At 37.9% G+C, this 7,957-nt stretch overlaps 1 protein-coding gene across 1 annotated transcript in view; it reads left to right on the top strand.

Moving 5' to 3' along the window:
• The first annotated feature begins 3,350 nt into the window (after positions 1 to 3,350).
• Positions 3,351 to 7,957, top strand: part of NLGN1 (neuroligin 1) — a 475,678-nt gene continuing 471,071 nt past the window's right edge. The window contains exon 1 of the mRNA XM_057411582.1: positions 3,351 to 3,392. The gene's annotated coding sequence lies outside the window, so the exon portion shown is untranslated. The remainder of the gene's footprint in view (positions 3,393 to 7,957) is intronic.

Here is a 7,957-nt window from a genome sequence, read left to right as displayed (position 1 = left end):
ATTGTACAGGCATGAGCAGCATGCCTGTACAATGTACTGATGCTGAGGCTCAGTATCCCAAGTATCCCATGGGCACATTTATAAGAAATTTCATTTGTAACAATAGCTGCCTTATAAATACAGCATATACGTGTACTTGTCTCATTGACCACAAATTACATAAAGATTTGGAGTTTTTCCTTCTTTCCAGTCATCTTAAAATTGCAAAAATTAAGTTGTTAGTTAGGGAGCTATCAGCCTTGATATGGCATTTGCATGTATCAAGCAACTATGTACGTGCACACACAGGTTACGAGCAGCTCACAGACACTGTGGGAGATAAAGTGATACAGGTGAGAACCCAAAGCCCAATCTGATTAGAGCTATGTCCAAGTTCTCATAAGTGATGCTGGCATACTGAATTACTCATGTTTAGCTAAGACATGGGAACCAGTGGTAATTCTGCAAGTAATGGTAATTTGATTGCTCTTGATCACTCGTAATAATTTTAAGATACCTTCAAAGAGCCTTGTCTTGCTGCAAAGAGAGTTCAGGTTGTGATTCAAGGGCTGCCCTGAATAATGTTCTGACTGCTAGAAAAATTTTGAATATGAGCATGCTGCTGTTAATTTGATTTGGCTGGTTTCTCAGAGGGTGTGAACTAAAGCTGAACTTATTATTACTCATAAGCGGCTAACACAAGCACTTTACAACAAATAGACTAGCTCCATTTGAGTACATTTCAGGGATTTCCTTTGTGTATTCAGAAAGGACAGAAAATTATTTCAAAATTAAATGTGTAGAATGACCCAGTTTATTGCAGCTTAAATAACTATGGAACACATCTTTGAGAAATCCCAGATCCATAGAAAAATACATTACCTGCAAGGGTGTAATAATGCTGAAGGGCTGGCTATTTTTCTTAAGCTAGGCTAATTCAAGAGAAGTAAAGTGAGTACAGCTCACTTGTGCTTTCTCTGTAGTGTGACATAGCTCATCTGCCTGTGGTCACACAAAAAGTCTGTGATGGGACATGAAAGTAAATCTGTAACTTAGTCCCTCTGTAGCATCCTAACCACTGAAAAAGAGAAACCAGACCAAAAAAAAAAAAAAAAAAGTAGAGAAAGCAAGCAGAGAAAAAAGGAACTTCCTACCTAGTTATCTCCTCACTTTACATTTTTATGTCTTTTATGTTTTGAAGTCCTTGCAAAAATTTTTCCTTGTAGCATAGTTATCTTCAACACAAAATAATCTGATATCCCACTTATCTGCAATTTTAGAAGGCTTTGTGCACCATTCATATGTGGCAATTGTTAGAATGATGATTTTATCAGTTGCCAATATCTGTTCATTTAATATGCAACAGAAAGTAATCTTAGCTCAAAGAGTTTTTAAAAATATTTTCCATAGAAGTTAATGCCTGAAATACATGGAATAAAGTTCAGTATAATTAATATAGTAAAAGTCTCAGTCACCAAAAGGAAATTACAGAATGTGGGTGTCATGCTGCTACCTGTTGCCTAGCAATGTTGCATATGTGTGGCACAAGATTGATAGATATCACCCACTCAGATCGCTGGATCCAGACCTTCACCGCGGAGTTGTCAGTTGGAAAAACTGCCAAGAATCACAGAAATAACAGATGGGAAGAGAAGCATCACAGAGTAACTTTGTCTCAGTGTCCAGTAACATACTATCCAAAAGACAGGAGATGTTAAATTTCGTTGAGCCTGTTTTTCTTAAGGTCTATGTCAATATATACACATATATAAATACATATACGTATTGAAAATCGCTTCCTAGCTAGGTATATCTGGGTCGTGCAAGTTGAGGTAATGATATCCTGAAATTGAAATGGCAATTCAGTTTCATAATTTTTAGTGACTCACAGTGTATTACCTTTAAGTAGGATGAACAGAAAATTTCTGATATTATAGATAATTATAATGTTATTACAGCATTCCTGATAGCAAATGCTAAAGTTCAGTTTAAGATGCAGCACAGTATTTTAAGCAACTCATACTTTCTCAAAATACACTTTTTGCTAAAATTTTCCATGATCCACTTGGCTTCCAAGTCAGCTTTTTCTGAGAAATCTTTCTATGGAATTAGTTTTGCCATTTTTGAACTGTGTTGAGGAGCCTCCATATGTTCTATTTTAAATTCTGGACTTGCATAATTCCAAAAAATGACTAAAAATAGAAGACTCAGACCTGACAGGTTTTATAATTCTCATTAGAGGAAGAAAATAGTCTTGGCTTGAAGAAAATTAATTAAGTGTTTAAAAATAATGGCATCCAAAACAGTTTCCTGCACTTGCACAAGGAGAGTGTGAAGATGTTTTTCAGGCCAAAATGGTTTTAGCTACTGTTATGTAAAGATGGCATGCTCTTAACTGTTTAATGTTGTTACACTTGAGGAAAGCTTATTTGTTTAGCCCCATCCATTAATAAGGATTCATTAAAATAATACAAAGCACCAGAAAAATCTAATTATAAAAAGACCAAACAATCAATCCAATGGAGCATGAACTGAACAGCCATCTGTTGAACAGTCCCATTTGCAAAGAATTCAACATCCATCTTAGTCATGGAAAACAGAGGAACTAACAACACAAAAGCCAAGGGAAGGCAAGCTAAATAATAATGAATGAGCAAGGCAAGTAAAATAAATGGGAGTTACAGCTGATCCTAATGTCCATGAATGGTGTGGATTGCTTTTATTGAGAACACAACAGCTGACTGTTGATGGATGCTGAAGAGAATGGGAGTACCAGCCCAGACTATCAAAATTCACTGAGTAATATAGAGAGGGATGCAATAGCATGCAGCACATGGGGCTGCTGTCCAGAGCAGTCTTCTCCGGAGCCTTCAATGTTAGAGCTGCACTAGCCCTGGCACTAGGCCTGGGCATGGTACATGGTCAAGTCCATGACTTGACTGTACAGATATCTGCTCTGCAGCTCACTGTAAGGTGGAAACACTTTCCTAATGACCCACTCAGAAAAGGGCTTTTTTTTGTTGTTCACAAGAAGCATCTTAATTGCATTCCATTTTTTTTCTGACATTTCGTGTTATTCAGAGCTCTTAAATAAGATTTTCAGAAGTATCAAATGACTTCAAAACTACAAGTAGCAGTAAGCATTCTGCTGCCTCCCAGTCAGTTCCTGAAACACCCACAGAGCAGTTGCTGCTCACTACAGCCAACTCCCACACTGAGTTTGGGACTTGGGGTCTCTAACACAGAGCCTAAGACCTAGGAAAGCCAGGTGCATGAGAAGCTATTTAGAGCTAATTAACAGAAACCGTTAAAAGTTGAGGTGTGGGAAGCCTTTACCTTTTCTCAAGATTGGGCACCTAAGGCAGCTGGACTGGTTGAATGGCAGTGCTTCTTGATCAGCTCTGCTGTTGCAGGTAGGTACCTACTCTGTTTTTGAGAGAAGTGAAGAAATAGCTCTTTATTTTGTTTTAAAATATGCAAAGAGGGAGCAGTCATAAGACTAGACCCTTTCATGTAATCTAGAGATGGAGTGGCTTAAAAATGAAACATTTCAGTTGTATGCATGTGTTCTGAGTGGTTCAAAATTGTACCTTTGAGTGTGTGTTTCTGACTATGAGGGAAAATGAGGAGGGTTTGTCCTCTTTGATGAGATGCACAAGCTTTGTGGCAGGGAGCGAAAACTTACGGACTTGCAGAAAGAGCACACAGGAGACTTAGGAAGCTAAAAAGGAAGAGGAGTAATTGTATCCCCTACCCTATTTTTAGCTAATACTGGTGTAATGCAGGATGTTTTCAACAGGCTTGAGAGTGGGCTTAGGAACAGTAAAACACAGAAGTACAAAATTATGAGACAAAGGGCTTTGGCCTCCAATAAGAGGATATTGCTGACATTTCTGCCCCCTTTTGTGACATGACTTTTTTTCTTTTTCCATCATTAATATGCATCTTCTTGGCGGCTGGTCATAAAAAATTATGGCTTTTTTTCCATGTGACAAAGGAAAAGTGTTTCTTTTCATTTATTAGCTAAGGGATCAAGGCAGGAAGCCTAGTTTTCTTCCCACAGCAACGTGGGCATCCTGAGAAAAATGGGAGCTGGGAGGCTTTGGAAGTATGTGTGCTATTACTCTTAATCTTCTTGTGGATCTTCTAGTATTACTAGGCTGAATTCTAGTTTGGCACTTATATTCCACTCAAATGTTGTGGTAACGTTTACCTTGAAAATAACCAAAGTAAGGTAATGGGCCAGTTCAGTCTTAAGCCTATTTAAAGATACACACCTTTCCAGCTTGAGGAAAGGTTTTAGTTCTGTTCTGGCTATAACAGTCTTTTCTCAACTAAGAGGGTGGAAGGATGCCAATTGCAGCCCTATTATTTGGCAGGCAGGAGGTAACCTTACAGTAAACAGCTGTCAACTTCACAGTCTAGCTGAATTTTAATGGCTCAAAAGACTAAAGAAAGTTATGATTCTGCCTGAACCCTTGGGGTCTGGGCTGAATTACTCAGGACTACATTTAAGCTATCACGTCAGGGTCATATGACTTGTCTATATAAATTCCTCAAATGTGCCATTAAAATGTCAGTTCTTAACTTAGGTAGAACTATAAGCCACTTCAGCACAGTTTAATTCTCTGATATAGTATGAAACAATCAAAACAGTATAAAAGGAATATTGTGCCGTTGGAGGCACTGTCACGTTACCTGCGTGCAGGTGTGTGCCACTGCTCCCCATTATTTTGGGTTGTTCTTGTTCTACGTGTAGTGGAGAATGAGGCTTAGCCTGGGTAAAACAATAGCATTATTTACTAGGAAACTTGGAGAATTTGGCCTTCCAACATAATTCTAGTGTGTCGTTGCCAATTCCTTTCCTCCTTCATGGATGCCCATCAAAATATAAAAAGGATTCCCAGACACTCAAAACATGGACAACTACTTTGAAAGCTCCCTCCACTTTCAGGGAAATACTTACTGTGTGTATCAGCAGTCTCAGAATACTGATATGGATTGGAAAGCAGAAAGCACCATAACTTTAAAATTAGGCCAGTGGCAGGTATGAGCGTGAATCACAACTTGGAAAAAGGAAAACTCCAAATCCCATCATTTGGATATGGCTGTGTTGAAGCAGTGACTTATGACTGTTTCTTATGCCTAAAGAAAGAACATTTCAATCTGTACTGTAATTGTGCACTAAGGAAGTACCTTTAGTTGCTGCTGTGGACTACGCACATGCACTTCCCTATCTGTTAGTGACAGCAGACAATTAAAGCAATAATTTAATTGTGGATTCTGGAGCAGAGTGCTAGGATGAATATTGATAACTTAATGAAGGGTCAAGCTGTGGTAATGGTTCCTAGTGGTAATGTGCAGTTTGATGAGCTAGGCTTTTGATTTGAGGAAAGTTAAATAGAGATGCAAAAATACAAGTTGGTGAGAATATATAAATTACAGATGACTAGCTATGTGTAGTTTCAGAATCAAGCATATTTACCTGCACCTGGTGTGCCTCATGAATATGCACCTGCATGATATGATTTTTTTCTTACAGATTTGAGTAAGGCTATGCATTTTTCTAATAGTGTGGCTTTATACCAAAGCCTTGTCTGTTACAAAATGCAAGGGCAAATACACTCTGCTGTATTTATGCTTTAAGCTGTAATCTTTATATTATTCCATTACTCCTACTCCATAGGAGTCAGAAATCCAGTACATCTCAAAAAAAATTATACTGCAATGCTGATGAGTATATCTTCAAAATGGACATTGTTTGGAAGATAAACTTGTGCCCTGCAGAGAAGATAAAATGTATATTTATTGAAGCAAACAAAACCAAAATAAACAAAAGCTCTAGATTGGATTTTGAGCCCTTCTTATATTTTAGGGTCTCTAAAATCAGGCTCCTTGCCCTTTATAGTGCAAGTCAAACAGGAACAACCACTGCAAGTTTTCTGATCACCTACCTTTTATGTCCCCTGTAATCAAACAGATACCAAATTTCAGAGTGACTTGAATAGAAATACTGTATTTCTTTACTAAAACAAAGTAGAGAGATAAAATTGCCCCTAATGTCTTATCAGTAACCATTTTCTTATGATATCAATGGAAATTCATTTTCTTGATATCTCACCAAAGGCATTGAGGCACTTTCAGTGCATTCAAGTTTATTTCCAAGGTCACGTGTCTCTTTATTTAGGACTGGATTTATTGCCTCTGCAAAAATGCTGGTGAAACAGGCTTTATGCTTAAGAAAAAGGCAAAGCAGGAACACTGGGTAGAGGTGCCTATGGAAGGAATTCAGAGCTACCCTTCCATGCCCACTCCTCAGTCCCCTAGCTGAAAGCAGGATCTATTATGGGTGTGTTCCCACAGCACTGTTGCTTTCAAGAAATTACTTGGACTTCAAGTGTCCTTGCTCCTCTCCTAGCTGGATCCAAATTTCCCCTGTGCTGCCCTGTGTGGAGCCATGAAGAACCGAAGTGTTGTGTGGAAATTGTTGTGTTAAACTTGATATAAATTGAGTCAATTACAACATTGAACTGTCAAGCATTAGTTGGAACTTCAAACACTGAGAGTTTAGCTTACTTATTGCCATGGCAATCACTATTAAAAATATTTTTAGCTTATACCAAAGGTATGAAAAAGAATGAAAAGCAAAAAGCCCTTGAAATGTGAAGTACAAAGTCTTACATTAAAAAAAAAATAATAGTTTCCCTATGCCTTCAGTGAGAGGACCTTTTATAAGGAATCTGGGGTTTGACAGTATTGGATGATTAAACTTGATATCAAGTGTCTTCTCTGGGACAAAAAAAACCCAAACAACAGCTAAGTGCAGCTAGGCTGGTGCTGCTGCTGTTCATGGTCTGATCTTTTTATGAAACAACTGATTATGGCATAAGCATCTTTCAATATCTCTGCTTTGGATAACTCTCTTAGCCCCTTGCTGCCTGTCTAATGACCTTCCCACTAAAGTACAAGAACCTCTATCACCCTGTATTCCTTTTGGTTGAATATATGATCGTCATGCATACAGATGTACAAAAAACTTAACTTGGTTTTCTAACAGAATAATATAGCTCAAGGATTTTGTTGTTGTTGCTATTTTTTTCCAGATGTTGGAGTGTGAAGCTTGAGAAACAAATAGTTAAGTTTGTTACTGAGACTGTGGCCAGAGTTTGGAATGCATGGTGTTTCTATATCATCTGGTGTGAATGCAGTGAAAATTGATGGATGCCAGCGTAAACTGTAAAGAAGGTATTGATGATAGAAGCAGATCAACAGAGACATTTGCACCAATGCAATTTTCTGTTCTTTTATGGAGACACACAAAACAGTGACAGGTGCAGCATCTGCCAAATTAATTGTTTGTAGTGTGGAAGCCAGGAATATACCTCAATATGCTCAATAACAAGAAGTGTTTGAATAAGAAAAGTAACACTCAAAAGCAGATAAGAAATACTTAATTACTATTCAAACAACAAGCTACAATGCTGAAATATTTAGCTATAAAATGAACAATAGAAGTTTTGTGTTATTTTGTGTTTAGGGGCAACCTGGAGAATTTAAAGTTCTGAGAAGGAACATCAAATGTATTGAGGGGCTTTGAATTCCAGTTCTAGGGCGGATGGCAGTGCCTGTTCTTGCTGTCTGCATTATGAAGAAGTAAGTCTGTTATAAGTTCGGCATCAGTCCTTGCCAAACTATTCCAATGGCTCTCACTAGTTCACTTCTCTTTACGTTCAGGTCTTCGGGTAACTGGAAAACATATAGATGGAGTTAAAATATCCTGGTTGAGAAGAACAATTTAACTTGCTACTTATATTAATCACACTATATTTAGGCTAAACAGCTTGACCATGACTCAGGTGTGTGGGAGAATATCTTAAAATCAAGACAGAATATGGAATACTTTTTTTTTTTTTAAATGTAAAAGTCTCTGAATGCCATAGTTGAGTGTTTAGAAAGAGTGAGGAACCAACCCCCCCCC

Source organism: Pezoporus wallicus, unplaced genomic scaffold, assembly GCF_028554395.1.
Source record: "Pezoporus wallicus isolate ANWC-B61680 ecotype Strahan unplaced genomic scaffold, APGP_CSIRO_Pwel_v1 contig_6899, whole genome shotgun sequence".
Taxonomy (NCBI): Eukaryota; Metazoa; Chordata; class Aves; order Psittaciformes; family Psittacidae; genus Pezoporus; species Pezoporus wallicus.
This window is presented reverse-complemented; position numbering and strand designations above follow the sequence as displayed.